This window comes from Dasypus novemcinctus, chromosome 11, assembly GCF_030445035.2.
Source record: "Dasypus novemcinctus isolate mDasNov1 chromosome 11, mDasNov1.1.hap2, whole genome shotgun sequence".
Lineage (NCBI taxonomy): Eukaryota > Metazoa > Chordata > Mammalia > Cingulata > Dasypodidae > Dasypus > Dasypus novemcinctus.
In genome coordinates this window covers 25,811,442-25,833,611 of record NC_080683.1, presented here as the reverse complement: position 1 = coordinate 25,833,611, position 22,170 = coordinate 25,811,442, and positions in this window count along the sequence as shown.

The following is a 22,170-nucleotide window of genomic DNA, read 5'->3' as shown; positions in this document are numbered from 1 at the left end:
CTGGTCCAAGTTGAACCTTTTATTCAAGGTCATTTTCTAGTTATGCCATCAGCTGGTACTTGGTAGTGATCCCTCGGCGCCAGGGAGACTCATCCCCGGGTGTCATGTCCCATGCTGGGGGGAAGGCAGTGCATTTACATGCTGAGTTTGGCTTCGAGACTGGCCACATTTGAGTAACACGAGGCTCTCAGGAGGTTTTTGTTGTTGTTGTTCTCTATTTCGTTTATTTCTGCTCTAATCTTTATTATTTTCCTTCTGCTTGCCTTGAGACTGGTTTGCTATTCTTTTTCTAGTTTCTCTAGTTGTCCATTTAAATCTTTGAGTTCAGATATTTCTTCTTTTTTTTTAATATAGGTGTTTAGGGATATAAATTTCCCTCTCAAGACTGCCTTCTCTGTATCCCATAAGTTGTTTTTTGTTTTAATTTTTTATTCCCACCCTTGCAGCTTGCTTGCTGTCTGCTGTGTCCATTTGCTGTGCCTTCTTCTCTGTGTGTCTGTATTTATTTATTTATTTTATTTATTCCACTTCCCACACACAGCTTGCTTGTTGTTTTGCTCTCTGTGTCCATTCACTGCATGCTCTTCTGTGTTTTCACTTGTCTCCCTTTTTGTTGCATCATCTTGCTGAGTAGGCTCTCCACGGTGCTTGCAGGCTGGCAGTGCTCCGCAGTGCTTGTGGGCCAGCGGCCCTCTGCAGCGCTTGTGGGCTGGTGGCATTCCACAGCATGCAGGCGAGCCTGCCTTCACAAGGAGGCCCCAGGACACAAACCCAGGCCTCCCATATGGTAGATGGGAGCTCAACTGATTGAGCCACAGCCACTTCCCTTTCATAAGTTTTGATAAGTTGTATTTTTGTTTCCATTTGTCTCAATTTATTTACTGATTTCACTTGCAATTTCTTCTTTGACACACTAATTATTTAGGAGTTGTTCAGCTTCCACACATTTGCAAATTTACCTTTTTCTTGTCTGTTACTGATTTCCAGTTTCATACCATTATTATCTGAGAAGGTGCTTTGTATAATTTCAGTCTTTTTATATTTAGTGAGAGCTGCATCGTGCACTAACATGTGGTCTATCCTGGAGAAAGATCCATGAACACTTAAGAAGAATGTATAACCCTGTGTTTGGATGCAGCATTCTGTATATGTCTGTTAAGTCTAACTCATTTATCATATTGTTCAAGTTGTCTGTATCCTTGTTGATCTTCTGTCTAGTTGATCTATCTAATGATGTGAGTGGGGTATTGAAGTCTCCGATGATTATTGTAGAGATGTCTATTTCTCCCTTCAGTTTTGCCAGAGTTTGTCTATGTACCCTGGTGTAGCAGTTTGATATGGTTATGAATTCCAAAAATAGATATTGGATTATGTTTGTAATCTGGTCTGTACCTGAGCATGATTAAATTATGATTAGGGTTTTGATTGGGCCACATCATTAGAGTGTTGAGTCTCCACCCCTTGGTGGATGGGGACTCAGATAAAAGGCATGGCGAAGGACAGATCTGAGGGATTTGGATGTTGGAGTTTTGATGTTGGAGTCTGATGCTGAACCCTTAAGCTGGAGCCCCAGGAAGTAAGCACACAGAGGAAAGAGAAGCAAGCCCTAGGAAGAGAGGAACCTGATCCCAGGAAGAAGCAAGCCCTGAGAAGAGAGGAACCTCAAACCCAGAGAGAAGCAAGACCCTGGAAGGGAGAAACCCAGGAAGCCTGAACCTATCTTGCTCCAACACATGAAAATAGACTTTGGTGAGGGAAGTAACTTATGCTTTATGGCCTGGTATCTGTGAGCTCCCACCCCAGATAAATAAATACCCTTTATAAAAACCAACCAATTTCTGGTATTTTGCCTCAGCACCCCTCTGGCTGACTAATACACCTGGTTAGGTGCATAGATATTTATGACTGTTATCTTCCTGGTGGATTTTCCCTTTTATTAATATATAACGGCCTTCTGTATCTCTAACTTTTTGCATTTAAAGTCTGTTTTGTCCAATAATAGTATAGCAACCCCTGCTCTTTTTTTTTTTTTTTAAAGATTTATTTATTTATTTAATTGCCCCTCCTCCCCCGGTTGTCTGTTCTCTGTGTCTATTTGCTGCGTCTTGTTTCTTTGTCCACTTCTGTTGTCGTCAGCGGCACGGGAAGTGTGGGCGACGCCATTCCTGGGCAGGCTGCACTTTCTTTCGCGCTGGGCAGCTCTCCTTACGGGGCGCACTCCTTGTGCGTGGGGCTCCCCTACACGGGGACACCCCTGCGTGGCAGGGCACTCCTTGCACACATCAGCACTGCGCATGGCCAGCTCCACACGGGTCAAGGAGGCCCGAGGTTTGAACCGCGGACCTCCCATGTGGTAGATGGATGCCCTAACCACTGGGCCAAGTCCGTTTCCCCCTGCTCTTTTTTGATTTCTATTTGCATGGCATATCTTTTTCCCACCTTTCACTTTCAGCTGGTTTGTATCCCTGGGACTAAGGTAAGATTCTTGTAAGCAGCATATGGATGGTTCATGTTTTTCAATCCATTCTGTCACCCTGTATCTTTTGATTGGGAAACTTAATCCATTCACATTCAATGACATTACTGTAAATGCACTATTTATTTCCACCATTTTATTCTTTGGTTTTCATATATCATATCAAAATTTTGTCTGTCTTTTTAGTCTTGTGATTATCCTTTTTGCTATTTTTTCTTCTATACTCTCCTACAGGCCTCTCTCTTCTGTCTTTTTATTTCAGGTTCTAAAGCTTCCTTTAATATTTCCTGCAAAGGTGAATTCTTTTTTGCAAACTCTCTTAGTTTCTATTTTTTGTAAATATTTTACACTCGCCTTCATATTGGAAGGACAATTTTGCTGGATAAAAAGTCTTGGCTGGCAATGTATCTCTTTCAGTATCCTAATTGTATCAAGCCACTGTCTTCTCACCTCCATAGTTTCTGAAGAAAAATCCATGCTAAGTCTTACTGGGCATCCCTTACATGTAATGGTTTGCTTCTGCCTTGCTGCTCTGAGAATTTTCTCTTTATCTTTGACATGTGACATTCTGAGTAGTATGTGTCTTGGAGTAGGTCTATTCAGATTTATTCTGACTAGGGTACAGTGCACTTGGTGGACATGTAAGTTCATTTCTTTCATGAGGGCTGGGAACTTTGGAGTTATTATTTCCTCACATACTCGTTTTGCCCCTTTTCTCTTCTCTTCTCCTTCTGGAACTTCCATGACATGTATGTTGTTGCATTTTATGTTGTCATTCGATTCTCTGAGGCCCTGCTCAATTTTTTCCATTCTTTTTTCTCTTCAATTTCAGCTGTTCTGTCTTCTGTATCACTTATTGTTTCTTCTATCATATCGAGTCTGCTTGTATTAGTCAGCCAAAGGGGTGCTGATGCAAAATACCAGAAATTGGTTGATTTTTATAAAGGGTATTTATTTGGGGTAGGAGATAAAGCAGGCCATAAAACATAAGTTACTTCCCTCACCAAAGTCTATTTTTATGTATTGGAGCAAGATGGCTGCTGATATCTGTGAGGGTTCAGGCATCCTGGGTTCCTCCCTTCCAGAGTCTTGCGTCTCTCTGGGTTCAAGGTTCCTTCTTCCCAGGGCTTGCTTCTTCCTGGGACCAGATTCATCTCTTCCTGGGGCTGGCTTCTCTTTCCTCTGTGTGTTAACTTCCCAGGGCTCCAGCTTAAGACTTCAGCATCAAACTCCAACATCAAAACTCCAACATCAAAAACCTCAACTCTGTCCTTTGCCATGCCTTTTATCTGTGAGTCCCCACCCATCAATGCCCTAATGATGTGGCCCAATCAAAGCCCTAATCATAACTTAACCATGCCCAGGTACAGACTAGATTACAAACATAATCCAATATCTATTTTTGGAATTCATAGCCATATCAAACTGCTACACTGCTGTTGTATGCCTCTAATGTGTTTTTGATCTCACCTATTGTGTCTTTCATTCCCTTGTGCTCTGTTACTTTTCTGTTCAGGATTTCAAATTCTTCTTTGTGCTCACTCAATGTCTTCTTGATGTCATTGATCTCTTTAGCCATATTGTCTTTCAACTGGGGCTTTGACATATTACTTTTCTTGGACCATGTCTTTCATTTTTTTAGCATGGCTCATAATTTTTTGCTGGTGTCTAGGCCTCTGATTAGGATGTAGTTTACTCAGATGCTCAGTTTCTTTTACTTTTGTAAGGATTTAGCAGTAGGAGGCTGTGCTTTACCATTGCTCTTTGATTCTTGGCTCGACCGGGATGTTAGGATTATCTCTGCTAATTATGAAAAACTGAGCTTTGGACCCAGTAACTGGTTGCTGACCTGCTTCCTAGGGCCTTGGGGAGGGAAGCTATAAAGGCTGGAAAAAGCCTCTCTCACTTATTTTCAATTTTCTCTCATGCACTTCCTTGGTCTGCCAGCAGATGGCAATCTTTGGCAGCGCTCAGTTCAATGCCTGGTCAGAGTGCTTTTGTTGCAACACAGACTGGATGGATCAATATGATAGAGCTTCCTGTCTGCAGGTTGTGAGCCTTGTAATTCAAACTTTCTCTAGCCTTCTCTGGCAGCCCCCTCCCTTTTCCAGGGTAGGAATTATTTTCACTCCCCTCTGAGTCCTCAAAAATTAGTCCTGCTTAGTAAAGAAAGCTTTTGGAAAGGCTGTATATATTTAGTCCCTTGCTGGCTCCCAGGGCAAACAATGGCACACAGCCCCACCGGGCCTGGAAGTGCTCCTGGGACACAACAGACCAAATTTGTGAGTGAAAAGCTGAGTTAACTCACAGTACTAGGCGTATTCCCGTCCTTTGTCCCTCTCTCTTCTGGGCAGTGTCCAGCCTTTACCTGGGGAGCTAAACCCTAGAAGTTATTTTTCTAGGCTGTTTCATCCTGTATCTATTATCCTGGAGAAGAGAGTCACTTGACTTCCTATTCTGCCATCTTCCTGTAAGTCCTGAAGAACTTTTGAAAATCATGAAGAATTTTAGAAATTAATCCAAGGTGAGATAAAGACCTTGGTCATTTTATATTAGACCGAGGAGATGAGATTGTCTTGCCATTATTACAAAAGGTAGACACATTCATACATAGGCACACAAATTCAAATATTCTAAACCAGAGCAGTGAAAATCATTTAGTCAATATCACAAAGGTCAGGCTTTTGCAATAAGTTTATCGGAATTCCAATACAAGGAGCCCTCCCTCCAGCCTTCTCAACTGTAACAATCCCAGCCTCTGCCCTGTTTCTCCAGCTCTAGGGATGAGATCTCCTTTCTCAACTTACCACCTTCCTGATACTGCAGGAACTTTGTTGCCTTTTCAGTCCTCCAGGACCTGGTTAACTATTTTTTATATTAAATATATTAAATATTATATTAAATATATTAAATTTTCTCTGTAAAGTGCCTGGTATGATTCTGTCTCTCAGATGGATCCTGAATGATGTGACTGTGAAGCAGAGAATGTCTTTACAGTTAGATCTGGTAACAAGAGCAGAAAAGACAGGAAGTCCTTGCATGGATGTCTGTACTAATGCCAGCACTGGAGAGAACCGGCTCAAGTTTACGGTACTAAGTAGGAAAAGTGCAGAACCAGCATTACTGTTGCCCTTCCAAGTGAAGAGACAGACAAAATGACACAGAGAAATTGAGAGAGACAGATGGAACGTATTCACCCATTCTTTTGAATTAAAAAATTTTCCCCCCAAGATGCCTTGGAGGATTGAAAAATTAAGCCCAAAACAGAAAGCTGTCCCCCAGATGGGAAAGCACTGAGATTCAGAGCTAGGAAAGATCATGAAAGACCATGGAAGTTTCACGGAGGAGAGTGGTGAGGAATGATGTGTGGAAGGCTCAGAGGCAAGTGTCAAGGAGGGCTTTGAACTTCAGGGCAATGAGCTTAATAGGATTCTCTTACGAGCAATGGGGAGTCATGGAAAGGTTTGAAGGAAAGGTTTTCCTTCAGGAAAACAATTCAGACAGGGTAAAAAAGAAGGGCCTACCTGGAGGCAAGTTAACTAGACATTATCATGGTAGTTTAGAGACTAAAAATAAAAAGCATCTAAATTAGTAGAGCAGCCATAGTAATGAACAGTAAGTAATGCAAAAGGGTCATCCTTAACCAGACAGAAAGCTTTGTATGTGCCTGAGTACTTAGCATTTTATCTTGTACTCAGTCAACTTTTGTATGAATAAATGAATAAATACTTTTCCTTTTAGATTAGTCCCTAAAAATACTTTGATAAATTTTATTTTATAATAGTCCCATTCTGCAGCACCTTTAGAGTTAAAGAAAACCTAAGTTACTCCATCAGGGATAGTAAATAATCCAACTTTCCTTTGAGTATTTAAGGTAGAACACTGAGGTATGAACATACGCCTATGGTTGAAATTGAAGGAATGAATTTGGTAGAAACCAGAGCCATCCTAAGATACGTAGCTTCGAAATATGACTTGTACGGAAGGAATCTGAAGTAACAAGATGGTACAATAGTCCTTTCTTGCTTAGAACAAAACTTAGGTAGAGAAATTACTTTAGGCTTTTAAGCAGTCATATGTAATCTAGTTCCTGATAGATTAACAGAAAATTTGTCTCTTGTTTTAACTTTTTATTATGGAAAAATATAAACAAATATAAAAAAATCAATTCACAGTCAATTGCTCAGTTTTTAAAATTTTCTGATGATCAATTTAGTTAGTGTTAAGCAGTTAGTTCTCATATACAAGGCAAGGACAAACACTTTAGTAAAGGAAATCTGCCACTTTTTCTGAATCTGTGCTTGCCTGCCCTAGGTGGGAGTAGCACACAGAGTAAATCTTACCAAAACAGATTCAGACCTTGTGTTCCCTCTAACCCTGTGAGATTGATTCTGGAAGTGGCTGATGGAAACCATTCATTAATTTTTTGTCACACCAGAATCCAATCTAGCCTTTCAACAGTTAGTTAATTCTCACATGTACACACCAGTCCCTTTGCAACCAGCCATCCCTTCTACAAACTGGCAATATAGTTCTGTCTTGTTGAGCTACATTTGAAGTTTATTTATTTATTTATTTTTAAGATTTATATATTTCTCTCCCCTTCCCCCCAACCCTCGCACTGGTTGTCTGTTCTCTGTGTCTATTTTGCTGCGTCTTCTTTGTCCGCTTCTGTTGTTGTCAGCGGCACGGGAATCTGTGTTTCTTTTTGTTGCGTCATCTTGCTGTGTCAGCTCTCCCTGTGTGTGGCGCCATTCTTGGGCAAGCTGCACTTTCCTTCCCGCTGGGCGGCTCTCCTTATGGGGCACACTCCTTGCGCATGGGGCTTCTTTACACGGGGGACACCCCTGACTGGCATGGCACTCCTTGGTGCATCAGCACTGCGCATGGGCCAGCTCCACATGGGTCAAGGAGGCCCTGGGTTTGAACTGCAGACCTCCCATACGGTAGATGGATGCCCTAACCACTGGGCCAAGTCCACTTCCCCATTTGAAGTTTAAAACAGCAACTGAAATTGTAAATTATTACACAGGGTTTGAAAACTATTAGTCAAAACTTCATTTTTACTAAGTGAAGTATGCTTTAAATAAATATCTCATTGCTTAAGCCATTGTTTTATTTCAAAATTTCAATTATTTTCAGAAACAACTTCAAATTTCTAAATGCAGTAAAAATTTGTAAATGAACTTATATTTTAAAATCTCAACATAACCTTTGTCCTTTTCAATAGTTTCTAGCTCCCAGATTTCTGTTGATTGCATCCCTGCAGTAGTTTAACATGCTCCTCTGTCCTGTGTATTTCCTAAAAATTGGTAGTTGGATCTAGAAGTTTGATCAGGTTTGAGTATAGTGGGATTTTGTCTATTTGTTTGCTTGCTTGTTTTGCAATAATACTTCATAGATATTCATGCACAACTCCATTAGGAAGCATTAAATGTCTGCTTGTCCATCCTTCATATTAATAGCCACTGGTGTTCAGAATTAGATCCATTATTTCTTTACAGGAGGCAAAATGGGTGTATTCTAATTCTGCCATTCCTTCTACATTTATTATCTGGAATACTTCTATAAGGAAAAACTTCCTTTCACTATTTGCTTACATAGAGATATGGTTGCTTAGAGGACAGATGTGACAGATGCACGATTCTTTACCTTCGCTTACCAATTTTAAAAATAATTAGTTGGTTCTACCTGCATCCTCCAACAGGAACTAATTCATTGTGGGATTTTTGTATCAAAATGAACTCATCAGTTTAAATAAACATCTTTGATGTGTTTTGATTCATTTCTGTTATTATTATTCTTATCAATGCTCAAATCGCCCTGCCTTTGGCCAGTGGAAGTCACGTGACTCCTGGGAACTTTCGGCCTGCCCCTAGCGGTCTCTAACGTCCTTATTATTGGTGTGATGGGATGACCCAGGCTAATCCTGTGCATCTCTTGCCCCAGAACTCGGATCAGCCTTTCTCTAAGGCGCTCTGGTTACTTTTAATGCAAATGTTTTTTAAGCAGATTTTTCTGCTTAAACAAACAAACAAAACCCCACTAAACCCATAACTAATGTTGACAAACTGAAAATGAATTAATGACTTACTTATTAATAATTTACCTATAATTTACTTAGGGTATAAAACATAATTTATTTATGCTGCCTTCATTGGTACATTATTATGACAAAACTTTGTATATATCAGAAATTTTACCCTTAAAAACTCTTCCAAGTATTAATATATTATCCCACAACCACCTCAATGCCCAGAATGGGTACTCTTCTGGTTATCTACTGCTGCAGAACCGTACCTCTCACAGTTGTGCGAGTTGACAGGGCTCAGCTGGGCTGTTCTCTCTGAATCTCTCAAGCAATTTTTCCCTCACGCCTGGCATCTGGGCTGGAAGGTGGGACTAGCTGGGGCTGACTGGGTCTCTCTCCACAGGACCTCTCCACGGATTTTTTACTTGGTGACTGGCATTCTACTGGTCAAGCAAGTCACCAAAGTCTGGTCAGATTCAAGGGAAGGAGAATAAGAGTGATTCTCAATGGGAGGAATAGCAAAGAATTTGAAGCCATCTTTAACTTTTTACAGACACCCACTTCTATCCTAGATTAAAGCTAAAGAAACTGTGGTTCAAAAAGTTTAATAGACTCATCTTGAATAAGGACTGAGATTTCCCTATGACTGGTACTCTTTTCACTCTGCCATGGGGTACTGACAAACACAGTACCCATCCTTACATTCATTCTGGCACAGAGTCGTGGGTGGTGACAAGTGGCAGCTTGCAAGGAAGCCTGTGACTTACTAAGTTGGTCAGCTAAGTTTGAGAACCCTCAATTCGGGAGAGATTTTTGGCAGTAGAGAGGCCTTTGGTTACCTAGTCCCCCACCTGAATCAGCATGGACAATGTCACTATTATTACAATATTAAAACAGCCAAATACAATCTTTGCCCAATTTACCACTTCAGCATTATTTTAATACTTTGTGTGTGTTTTAATTAACATTGGCTTTACATAGTTGATATGCATGTATATATAATTATTCATATACTTGGTCCTATAGTTTCCTTATCTCTCAGATCAATTTTTCTTAATACTGCAAAAGAACAGCATGCAGGTAGAAAAACTTGGCTTTAGCTCATGGTATAGTGAGACACATGATTACCAGGCAGGTGAAAATGAGGCACTGATTGAAATGATTCTCTGTCCCATGAAAAGATAGTTCCCTTTATCTGGAAATTCTTTTGACTTATCACCGTCTCTCGGACAGACATGTATTTGGAAGGCTTGAAGGACCTGAATGTCATGATTATGTTCCTTTTACTCTGCCTGAAGAGATCAATCATGAATACTACCTTGAAAGAGCCACAAGAATCTTCCCTGTCTATGAGAAAGTAGAAAACAAACTGTTGCTTTTCTTTATAACTTGCAGCAATAGGGAGAAAAACAAAGGAAACTGAAAATAAAGAGTTTCATTGGTGAATAAAAGATCCCAGAATCAGGGAAGTGGACTTGGCCCAATGGATAGGGCGTCCGCCTACCACATGGGAGGTCCGCGGTTCAAACCCCAGGCCTCCTTGACCCGTGTGGAGCTGGCCCATGTGCAGTGCTGATGCGCGCAAGGAATGGATGAGGAATGGGGGAGGAGGCAGCCCCAGTGCCGTGGGGGCCTACTGTTTTTCCATTATCTTGATTCAGCACTTCCCTGTTACTGTGATCCTTTACTTATTTTCTGGAGGTTTTAGAAAGATGTTTCTGTCAGTTCTTTCTGGTTTTTCAAAACTTTTGTTGGAGGATGGATCCTTAAAGCATCTCATTCTGCAATCTTGAGGGCCCTTGAGTAACTATGACTGATGTGATGTAAATAGTGATTTGAGGTACTGGTCATTATGATTGTATGAGATTTATGTGTATAATATACACACATACTGTCCAGTGTATTAGTAGCTTACGTAAAACTTATATCGGTATATGTTTCCTACAAAGAGAAGTTCAATAGATTATTTTGAAGGTTCACGGCTGCTTACTCTGTTCTGTTATGACATTTTGAGGGGGGAGCATTTCTAAGCATTGTTTGATGCTGAGTCCTTGTGCGTAGGGATAGAACTTACAAATATAACCTAGTTTCTATGGGGAATGTCAGCTGAGAAATAATAAACTAAGCTGTTGTTTGTGGTTGGTACATATTTGCATTACTCAGATTGTCTGTCAGATTAGGTGGTTAACAGAGGTCTTTATCCTGTGGGTTGCTTATGGTATCCGATATCCTCAGTGTTTTCAGGAACACTGCTGCTTGAGGCTTTGCATACTGTGGCAGTTTGTGAGGTCCAGCAAAAATTTGCATAAGAGTAACTTTCAAGATGGCCTGCTGACTCCATCTGAAATATCCTGTTTTGTTTTATTTCTTTTAACAGGAAATATGCTCTAATTTATGAAACCTTCTTTGGAACATAGTCTCTAGGATCACTTAATAATAAAAACCTGGAAATCCATTTATGTATTGAGCCAGCTCCAGTGTCTGGCAGGGTGTAACAAGAAGTAACTGCTTGTGCCTACAAACTTTCTTATGTCCAGAATGTGGAACTGTAACCCAGATGCCTTCCCTTGTCATTGCAAAGGAAAAGATAATCTTGAGACTTTGTACCCACCCCTTTAGCTGGGTTTTGTAACTTAGTGTTCTGATGATCCTGCTATCAGTGCCTCATGTTTATTTATTAGTGAGGAAACCTGAGTCATCCTGTTGTGGAATTTAAGAGAAGTTCAATTATTTTAGTATAGAGAGGCCAGGACTCAGGAATGATTTTGAGAAGGAAAAATGGTTTATTGACGGCCGGCCGGACTCGGGAGCTTTCTGTTTGAATCCCGAGCCCCGAACAAGATTTTCAAACGTCTTTTATACAGAGAGGAAAGGCCAAATCGTCCCTTTGTTTCAGTTCTCAATAGGCTTCAATTAGCATATATCTCTTCCACATCTTAGGTAAGCTTTTAGCAAGGACTCCAGACATTTTAGATAAGCCTTGGTTTTTGCATTTCCCCTAAATACTTAAAGTTTATAGCCCTTGCTTTGTTAAACATTTCCTGGGACTGGAGCCTGCTGGTCCCTAAGAGCAGGACTGCAGCCTCTTACCGTTTCACACCCACAAGTCAAACAACTTAGTTATCTCTGAAGAGACAAAGAGCCTTCCACCCATAGCCCACATCAATCCCACCCTGGTTCTAGTCTACCTTCTACTAGATAAAACCATGGTTAGTCAGAATTGACCCTCTAGACATGCACAGTAACCCAGCTTTAACCTAGCGCAGCCTGTACTTTACAATAAAACTAAAAATCATGCCCATTGTGTCAAGGTTGCCATTTTGGTACATGCATCCTATGACTAAGCGTGTAACCTGTCTGCACAGGCTGAAACAAAATTCCACCCGAGATTTCGTCCCCTCAGACCACTGTACTCATTTTCATAGCCATGCCACTTACCAGAGTACTATAAGACCACCAGAATCTAGATTTGGAGAAACAGATACGAGGCATGGCTTTTTAACCTTTGTCTTCTGGTCCCTTATGCAGCAGTCTGTAAGAAATCTCTTTCTTTCTTTGAAACCCCAGTGTTACTAATTGGTGTTTGTGAGCACTGGACAGTGAACCCGGCTGGCAATAGCAGCCTGTTCCCTTAAGGCCCTAGCCCCAAGGGGCTGGCATGTTGCTCTCTATCTTTACTGCACTACCCTCTCTGCAGTTGGGTCTTTCTATTTATCAGCTAATATGATCTCTAATTCTGTGCTTTCTAATTTTCTCTTTGGCCTAGCCCTTGCTTTGGTTTGCACTTTCAAAATCTGAGTCTTTATCTTGGCCCAGGCCCTTCTTTTGTGAAATTCCACCTGGGAAGCCGCAAATGGGTCAGCACAGCTGTGGGCTCTCATTGAGGCGGCCCAGAAGAAAAGGCTCCTGCTCTTTTGTGGGGATGTAGGAGGGAGAGAGGAGAGAGAAGGGCTATGAAAGGAAAAGCATCAGAGTGAAGAAAAGAGTTTCCAGGCCTCCCCCTCCTCAGTCCCACAGATGCAGGCACCAGAGGAGTGTGGTTGCAAGGTCTCCATTTAGGTGCCTGGGTAGGAATGCAGATACGCCCTGCAGCAAGGCGGGTGTCCAAGTCCTTGACCCCAACCGCCTTCAGAAATAGCAGAGCACTGCTGTGCCCCAGATCTGGCGTGGAGAGAGACTTCTCTCTACTCCCACCCCCAGCCCCCAGCCCCAAGGCCTGCTCCACAAAACCTTTGTAATTGTCTCTGGCCAACTTGGGAAATCACACAGGTTTTTGGCCAGGAGCAGACTCCTCAGGAAGTCTGTCCCAGCCTTGCAGACCTTTCCTGATCGCCACCCTAATCAACCACCTCAGCCCCAGAGGCTGAGATTTTTCCAGCTGGAGCCAGCCTTACACATACACTTTCTTTCAGTTCATACAAAGCTGTACATACTCTGTGATGATAGTGATGATGATGATGTGATAGTGACCATTTTGACTAATTACGTGCCAACAATTTTACACATATTATCTCATTTAAATTGTATAACTTAGTGAGATAGATATTACTATCTCAGTTTTGCAGATAAAAATTAGGCTCAGAGACCTTAAACGACTCTCCCTGGTTTGTTTGCGTAGTGACCACGTGGCTGAGCTGAGTTTTGAGTGGAAAACTCACAAGTCCACATTCTTTTTTTTTTTTTTAAGTATATCAGTTTTTTTTTTTAAAAAAAAGATTTATTTCTCTCCCCTCCCCCCACCCCAGTTGTCTGTTCTCTGTGTCTATTTGCTGCGTCTTCTTTGTCCGCTTCTGTTGTCATCAGCAGCACGGGAATCTGCGTTTCTCTCTGCTGAGTCATCTTGTTGTGTCAGCTCTCCGTATGTGGCACCACTCCTGGGCAGGCTGCACTTTCTTTCGCGCTGGGTGGCTCTCCCTACGGGGCGTACTCGTTGTGCGTGGGGCTACCCCACGCGGGGACACCCCTGCGTGGCAGGGCACCCCCGCTCACATCAGCGTTGCGCATGAGCCAGCTCCACACGGGTCAAGGAGGCCCGGGGTTTGAACCGCAGACCTCCCATGTGGCAGATGGACGCCCTAACCACTGGGCCAAGTCCGCTGCCAAGTCCACATTCTTAATGATTGTGCAGTTACCGCAAGTAATGAGGTGCAAGGGGAAACTATGCTAATACAAGGCAATCACAACAAAGTTATGAAAGACTGTGCTAGGCTGCATGGGGCTAATCCGTGTGCTGTGCGATACTAAGTGCAATGTTACGCAGGTCAGTACAACGTTGTGCTGTATTGCCAAAGGCTTGGGCAATGCTAGGCTTTGCCAAGCTGTGCCAAGCTAAACTGTACTTTGTCTCCTCTTTCTTCATTTCATAACTCACCTTCTGTTTTGTTTTGAATATAATTTTTTAATAAGAGAACTTGTAGATTTATAGAAAAATCATGCAGAGAAGACATATATTTCCCTCTGTTTTATAAAGGAATTTCTCCTTTTGCTTCATGTATGATTTTACTTGATTACTTTATGAGTTGACATTATACTAAATATCCAGTACTTAAAAAAAAAAAACAGTTTACCCACAAACTTACACCCTCAATGCATATTTTTCTTGTTCTGTTGTCTATTTCAGTCTTTGCCCATGTACTTAGAAACTGTCATATATTTGTAGCCATAGTGTAGAGGTAAAGATTTTCCTATCTCAAATATTGTATTACCCTTTTGTAATTTCAAATGTAGTACGGGCTTAATTAGCACAAACACAAAATATACACAAATCACCACTTATTCTACACCCTATAGACAGTCATTGTTAATCATCAAAATATCTATGCCTCCATATTTACCCTCACAGAACCTATAGTCTAATGGGGTTTTAAAACACCGGCAATGGGTAGTCAGGAAGAGCAGAAATAAAATGATTAAGACTTATATATAGTGCTTTTTTTCCCTGTCAAACCCTGACCTACCTAAGCACTTTACACAGATTAATTCATTTGATCCTCACGAAAACCTTATGAAGTAGGTATTGTTATAGCCCCATTTTACAGATGTGGAAATTGAGGCACAAAGAGGAAATAATTCACCCAAAGGCACATATATCAACTGTCAGGCTCCTCCATTCGGCCCCGGCTGCCTCATTCCACCTCAGCCTGGAAGACCGAGGTCTGCCACTGACCACCTCATACTTCCTCAGGTCCCTCCAACTCAGATTCTCAGATTCCAGACTCTGCGTCTGCCCCCCGTCCCTTCTGCTCTCGGTCTGGAGTAGGGCTAGAGTTGGCAGCCTGGGGTCCAAACCAGCCACCAGGAATCCTGCCTGTCTGTCCCCCTGCTGTTCCACGGTCAACTCTGCCCCCTAGGCACCTCACGAATCTCTCCTCATCCCATCCCGTTCCACTGCCTGAGGTCAGAACCTCACTATTTCTCACCCCCACGAGCCCAATGGCCTTCAAGTGGGCTCTCCTCCTCCAGCCTCCCATGGGTCCCGTCTGCTCTCTACATACAACCAAGGTGCTGTTTCTAAAATGCTAATCTATCGCTCCTCTTCCTTTAAATTCCTTACGGTCTCCTCAGTGCATCCAATTCTTTCTATTTCTGCCTCCTCATGATCCTCTTCCCACCCTGACCTCCAGCCAAACCAAACGCCTGAGCACGGTGGGTCCTGCAGCCCCTGGCCTGCGTGCTTGTGCTACCCTGCCTGGCTGGCTCTTCTGCACCAGGCCAGACTTAGGGCCGTACCTTGTTGCTCGAAGGAAGAGTTGATCTGCCCTCTGCACCTTCCCACAGAGCCCCAGAAACCTCTACGGAAACCAACAAACCCCTAAGGAAACCGGAAGGCACTGAGCACTTCCTATGCTGAGGCACGTCTTGCCCGCTATCCCGTGAGCGGCGTCGAGTATGGACATGGCCCTGCTGTGTCCCCAGAGCGTCATCACAAGCAGATAATGAGGCTGTGCACACCTCTGTAAAACCCTTGGTGACCTAAGGGTCAGAATCTGGGCTTTGAAATCCCTCACAAAACCCATAGGGTTTCATCTTTCATCTGCCAGAAGTTGGTATTCATTCATCCATTGCTTCAAAGAAACCTTTCTTTATATCACCCAAATGCAATGTATGGACCTTGCTTAGATTCTGATGCAAATAAATCAACTAGAAAAAAAAACTCTGTGAGACAACTGAGGAAATTTGAATGCTAGATATTTGAAAGCATGAAGGAATTATAAATTTTTAGTATGATAAAATAGTGTGGCTGTGCTTCGAAAGAGGGTACTTACATTTTAAAGACACTTACTGCATTTCACTTCCCACAATAGGAAAATGCACATGCACAGCATTATACATCAGAACACTGTAATTCTAGAATATTGGAAACACCTTAAATGCCCATAAACTATGGTGCAGTTACACAATGGAGCACTCTATACCATGGAGAAGAATGGAGATCATTCTGAACTTTGATGAGATGATTTCCAGGATATAATATTAAGTTAATCAACGAATGGATAAATAAACTGTGGTGTTTTCACTTGATAGAATATTGTGCAGCTGTAAGATGAAGCTATAAAGCATATCACAACATGGAAGAACCTGGAGGACGTTATGTTGAGTGAAGCAAGCCAGACACAAAAGGACAACTAATGTAATATATGATTGCGTTACTGTGAACTAAATATATTATGTAATCTCACGGAGTTGATATCATGAATATGGATCACCAGAAAATAGAATGAATTTTAAGAATGGAAAGCTGAGGGTTAACTTATGCAGAACGGGTAAAAAGGATGTGTGTTAGTCTTTGGAAATGAACAGAAAAGGTGAAAGTCCAACATAATGTTTATAACTAGCAGTACTTTTATGTGACTATGAAAGAGATTTAAAGGGAAAAGTCTAAGATCAGGTATATTATTAAAAGGAAAGCTAAAAAATGCAACATGGGACTGTATAGCATAGTAAAACCACATGTGAAATATGAATATGGGTAAAATTGCATGTATAAGACTGTTTTACTGTGAAGCTGAACAAATGTATGTTAATACTACAAAATGTTAATATCAGACCAAAAACAAAACAAAACAAAACAAAACAAAACACATTATGCTAAGTGAAAGAAACCAGACACAAAGCTCTACATCTTGTATGATTCCATTTATATAAAATGTAAATATAAATCAATTCATAAAGATGAAATTAGGGACGCAGTTGTGGCTCAACTGATAGAGCATCCGCCTGCCATATGGAGGGTTCAGGGTTCAATACCCAGGGCCTCCTGACCTGTGTGGTGAGCTGGCCATGCTCAGTGCTGCCATGCGCAAGGAGTGCCATGTCATGCAAGGGTGTCCCCGTGTAGGGGTGTCCCTTGTGCAGGGGGTGTGCCCCACAAGGAGAGTCACCCTGCGCAAGGAGGGCATAGCCCACCCAGGAGTGGGGCCGCACACATGGAGAGCTGATGCAGCAAAGGGACACAACAAAAAAAGCGACACAGTTTCCTGGTGCTGCATGACAAGAATGTAAGCAGACACGGAGAAACACACAGCAAATGGGTGCAGAGAGGAGACAACCGGGGCGGGGGGGGGGGGGCGGGTGGAGGAAGGGAGAGAGAGAAAAAAAGATGAAATTAGATTAGTGGGGAAGGACTGCTAAGGGGCGTGGAGTTTTTCTTATTGGAGTAATGAAATTGTGCAAAAGTTTTTGATGTGATGAATCTACAACATTATGATTAGACTAAAGCCATTGACTGGGGGAGTGCTAAGTTCCTGGCTGGGGGAGCTCTGTCGCATTCCCTAATGGAACAGCAACAATCCCCCAAGTGCAATGGCTAAGACCAATAAGGAAGGATGGTCCAACAATGAGCCTTGAAGCTAATGACTATGCTTGCGAGCCTATGTGCCTGAAATAAGAACTAGGCCCAGAGCTGCAGGGTGCCTAAGAGTTTCCTCCTGGGAGCCTCCATGATGCTCAAATGTGGCCAGTCTTGAAGCCAAACTCAGCATGTAAACGCATTGCCTTTCCCTCAGCATGGGACATGACTCCCGGGGATGAACCTCCCTGGCGCCGAGGGATTACTACCAAGTACCAGCTGATGATGTGGCTGGAGAACGACCTTGAATAAAAGGATCAACTCAGATCAACAGAATAGCTCAGCCTACATGTAATATCAGGAGTTAAAAATGCTTTTTGACCTTGAATAAAAGGGGGAAATGGAAAGGACAAATGAGTTTATATGGCTATGAGTCTCCAAAAAAGAGCTAAGAGGTCATTAGAGGGGTCGCCCCTATGCACACCTCCCAGAGACAGGTAAAGTAGATACAACCCCAGGTATTGGTTCTTTTGAGGGCTACAGAGACCCACAGGTTCTATGGTCATGGCAGATGGACTTCAGTGCCTTGTCAGTTGGCCCTACTTTGGAGTTTGTGTTCCTGAGTGTGATGGAGTTGGACTCAGATGTGATTTTTATTCACAAGCCTCTCCTGTCACTTTTACCCAACCTGTGGTTGGCACTGGGGTTTAGTGTATACTCAGGGGACCTGAATCTCTGGACTGTCCATGTGATAGCCAGGCCCTGAGCCTCAACAGACTTGCAACTCCTATCCTCTGATTTATTGGACTTACCCCACTCAGCTAACAGGGAGGTAAAGAAGGTCAACCACCACACCAGGGAGCCAAGAGTGCCTGCAATTGCAAACAGGAGAATTGCATCCGTCATCCAAGTGGAATCTAAGCACCCTCTTGATACAGAGGTGGAGTGAACATAGCCATCCCAGGATCCACAGAATGGAGGAGTGGAGTATGGATTGGAGTGGACTTGATGATGCTCTATTCTGGAATTGTTGTGATTAGTGATGGAAGTAAATGTGGCGTTGAGGTGGAGAAAGTGGCCGTGATGGCTGCTGGGGGTGGGTACTGGGAAGAAGAGATGTGATGTGGGGTATTTTCAGGACTTGGAGTTGTCCTGGGTGGTACTGTGGGGACAGTTACTGGACATTGTGTGTCCTCCCATGGCCCGTTGGGTGGACTGGGGGAGAGTGTAAACTTAAATGTGAACCATTGACCATGTGGTGCAGCAGTGCTCAGAGATGTGTTCACCAAGTGCAGTGAGTGTCCCATGATGTTGGAAGAGGTGGTTGGTATGGGAGGAGTGGGGTGAGGGGAGTAGGGGGGTAAATGGGACCTCATATTTTTTTAATGTAACATTAAAAAATAAATAAAGACCAAAAAAAAAAAAAAAGAAAGTAAGAAAGTTAAAAGACACCTTAAAAAAAAACAAAAAACAAATTGTATGCCCATAAAATAGAATATTGTTTGGTCATAAAAAAGTAATGAAGTATTGATACATGCTAAAGTACAGAGGTTCCTTGAAAACATTGGCTAATGAAAGAAGCCAGTCACCAAAGGCCACATACTGGAGGATTCCATTGATATGAAATGTCTAGAATGACAAATCTACAGCAACAAAAATTAGGTTGGTCATTGTTAGGGGCCGGGAGGGGTGGAGAGGGAGCAGCTGCTAATGGCCAGGGGCTTTCCTTTTGGGGAAATTAAAATATTCTGAAATTAATGGTGAATGTTACACAACCTGTGAATATACTAAGAACCACTGGATTGTTCGTGTTTATGAATACATTTTAATAGAATTGTTTATAATAAAAAATACTAAAGCCATTGATTATATAGTTTGGATAGATCATTTGGTATGTGAATATATCTCAATAAAACTGCTTAATAGATAAATAATTGTGTAAGAATAGCCAGAAATAGCAGCAATATATAGCAAGGGAAACAGGGAAATTGAATGGTGTAGAATTTTCTTGTCTGCCTGTTTTTTGTTTATTATTATTATTGCAATAATATGATTATATTTCAATAATAATCATATTATTATTGAAACAACTATGTAATTATACTGAATACCATTGATCATACACTTTGGGTGAATTGTATGCTTTATTAATATGTATCAATAAAATCTATTTTTTAAAATTAAATTAAATTTAAAAATATTAAGTTAAGAAAAAGCAAAGTGCAAAGGACTATCTGTAGTATGTTGCTCTTCATGTAAGAGAGAAGGGGTCATAAGAAAATTAGCGTGGCTCTGATCATTTGTGCAATGAAACACAAGCATGGTAAATGAGAAATTAATGAGGCCGTATACTAGACAGTGAACCCTAAGTTAAACCAGGGACTATGGTAAATACTACAATTCTAAAAATGTGCTGTCATTAATTTCAACAAATGTTCCACACCAATGAAAGTTGTTAAAAATACAGTGGTATATGGGAATCCTGTATTTTATACGTGATTGTTCTGTAAACCCACATAAGGAAAAACTCCAATAAGGAAAAAAAATTAATTAAAAAAAGAAATTAATGAGACTAGTGACATCCAGGGGTGGGTGGGAAAAGGCTGGAGAGCAGGGGAAATGGGAGCGGGGTGGCAGGGATGAGGGAACGGCCCTTCTCTGAGGCCCCGTTTTGTGTTACTCTCTTAGAGTTTAGTTTCATAAGCTCCTAAACTAAGTAACTACCTAAAAAGAGAGAGGAAGTAAGAGGGACCCAAAGTGAACCTAACAGTGCTTCAAATGAATAACAGGGCCAAGCTAGAGGGGTGGGGAAGAAAAGAACTAACCTACGTGACTTTGAAAACCAGCATTTTGACCAGAAACTGTAAGACTCAAAACAGAAAGAAATATGCAAGACAAAAAGAAAAATACTGTACTCCACTCAGCAAATTCGTTTCTTACAGATGTATGAGTTAGCAGTTCTGAAACTATTTTATGTATATAAGGATTGAACAAAATACGTGAAGATATTTTAGATCATCAAAGCCAGGTTTCTCATCTGTCAGGGAAAGAAGTTACAAATAAGGAAATGGGATGGAATGGCGAGAAGGAATCTACTGGGGTGAAATAGGAGATACTAAAGTGGGATCACTTCATAAGTCACACACTTAGACACCCAGGAGGTATAAATTTAGAGAACCTTTATTTACGGCCGGGGACCCTCCACCATAAGTAGGTGAGGGGGCCCCGAACTCAGGGGAATTGGGGTTTCATAGGGGTCTATGCAGAGGGGAGGGGTAGTTTTCACGTGCTTTGAAGGAATTTTATTGGTTAATTTTTGCTTTCTAATGCTGAACAAGCAAGCAAGTCAAGCAAGTTACAAAAATGAAACATTAGCAGTTAGCCAAGCTATAGGGGGTTAGGGTGTTTACCCCAAGGTGGGGGGGGTGAGTGTGGATGTATGTCCGGCCTTCAGATTGCAGGAATAGGCCCAGTTTTCTGTTTACTCTAGTTTTTCTGCTTCATTACCAGTATGAGCTCATGGATTTTAATGGTATATATGCAAAGAGATATAGAAATATACCTAGAAGTGCACATATGTGCTGGGGAGTGTAATTATATTTCCTGTTGGGAAGGCTCAGAAGAAACAGATAAAAATTAATATACTCAATGCCCAGATTCTAATTTTCAAATGCCCTTCCCCAATAAAAGGAAGCAAGAACTGTTGGCGCAATGGCTGATTTCAGGGCCAGGACAGAGGAAATGCAAGATAAACCAGGACCATCTTTGGCATAGAAAATATTGGGGCAAGTGGACTTGGCCCAGTGGACAGGAGTCCGTCTACCACATGGGAGGCCTGCGGTTCAAACCCCAGGCCTCCTTGACCCGTGTGGAGCTGGCCCATGTGCAGGGCTGATGTGCGCAAGGAGTGCCCTGCCACGCAGGGGTGTCCCCCGTGTAGGGGAGCCCCATGCACAAGGAATGCATCCCATAAGGAGAGCCGCCCAGTGCAAAAGAAAGTTCAGCCTGCCCAAGAATGGCGCCGCACACACGGAGAGCTGACACAGCAAGATGACGCAACAAAAAGAGACAGATTCCTGTGCTGCTGACAACCACAGAAGTGGACAAAAGAAGAACATGCAGCGAATGGATACAGAGAGCAGACAACTGGGGGATGGGGGAAGGGGAGAGAAATAAATCTTAAAAAAAAAAAAAAAAAGAAAAGAAAATACTGGCAAATGTTCACTAAAAGAGAGGGCTAGTTATAAAGGACACGGGAGCCAACTCGAAGGATCTCCCAAAGGTCAAAGCTGGAACAATTTGAGCAACAAAATATATAATGACAATATTAGAATCTGTCCCATAGAATAAAATATTTGCAAGTGCATCCTGCTATAAGTAAACAACCAAATGAATGAATGAATGAATGAATGAATAGAGAAAGAAGAGCTCTGCTTTACCAAAGAATTCCAATTAGCAAATGTAGAAGGAATGAGGGAAATAGAAAATCACCATTACCAAACACTCTAGTAATAATTGCTGCAGGGAAGATTTGTAAATGATGCTAAAATTAGTGGGTGAAAGTTTATTTAAATACAGGATATTTGCACAGTCACAAGTTATCTCCCCACAAGATACTTATTAATTCCAGAGCAATAAGTAGAAACTTTAAAGTTGCTAATCCTGGCGGACACACCTCAATCAAACGATCCAGGTAAACATCACCATTAAAAAGACTTAGCGGTATCATGTACCCCTGGATACAATGCGTTGAGATGGGTACAGCATCACTTCTGTGGTATTCTTGGGGGGGGGAAAAAGCAGAACCTTATTTTTTGAATCATAAGAAAACCTCAGACAAAACCAAAATGAGAAATAGTCTATGAAACAACTTTC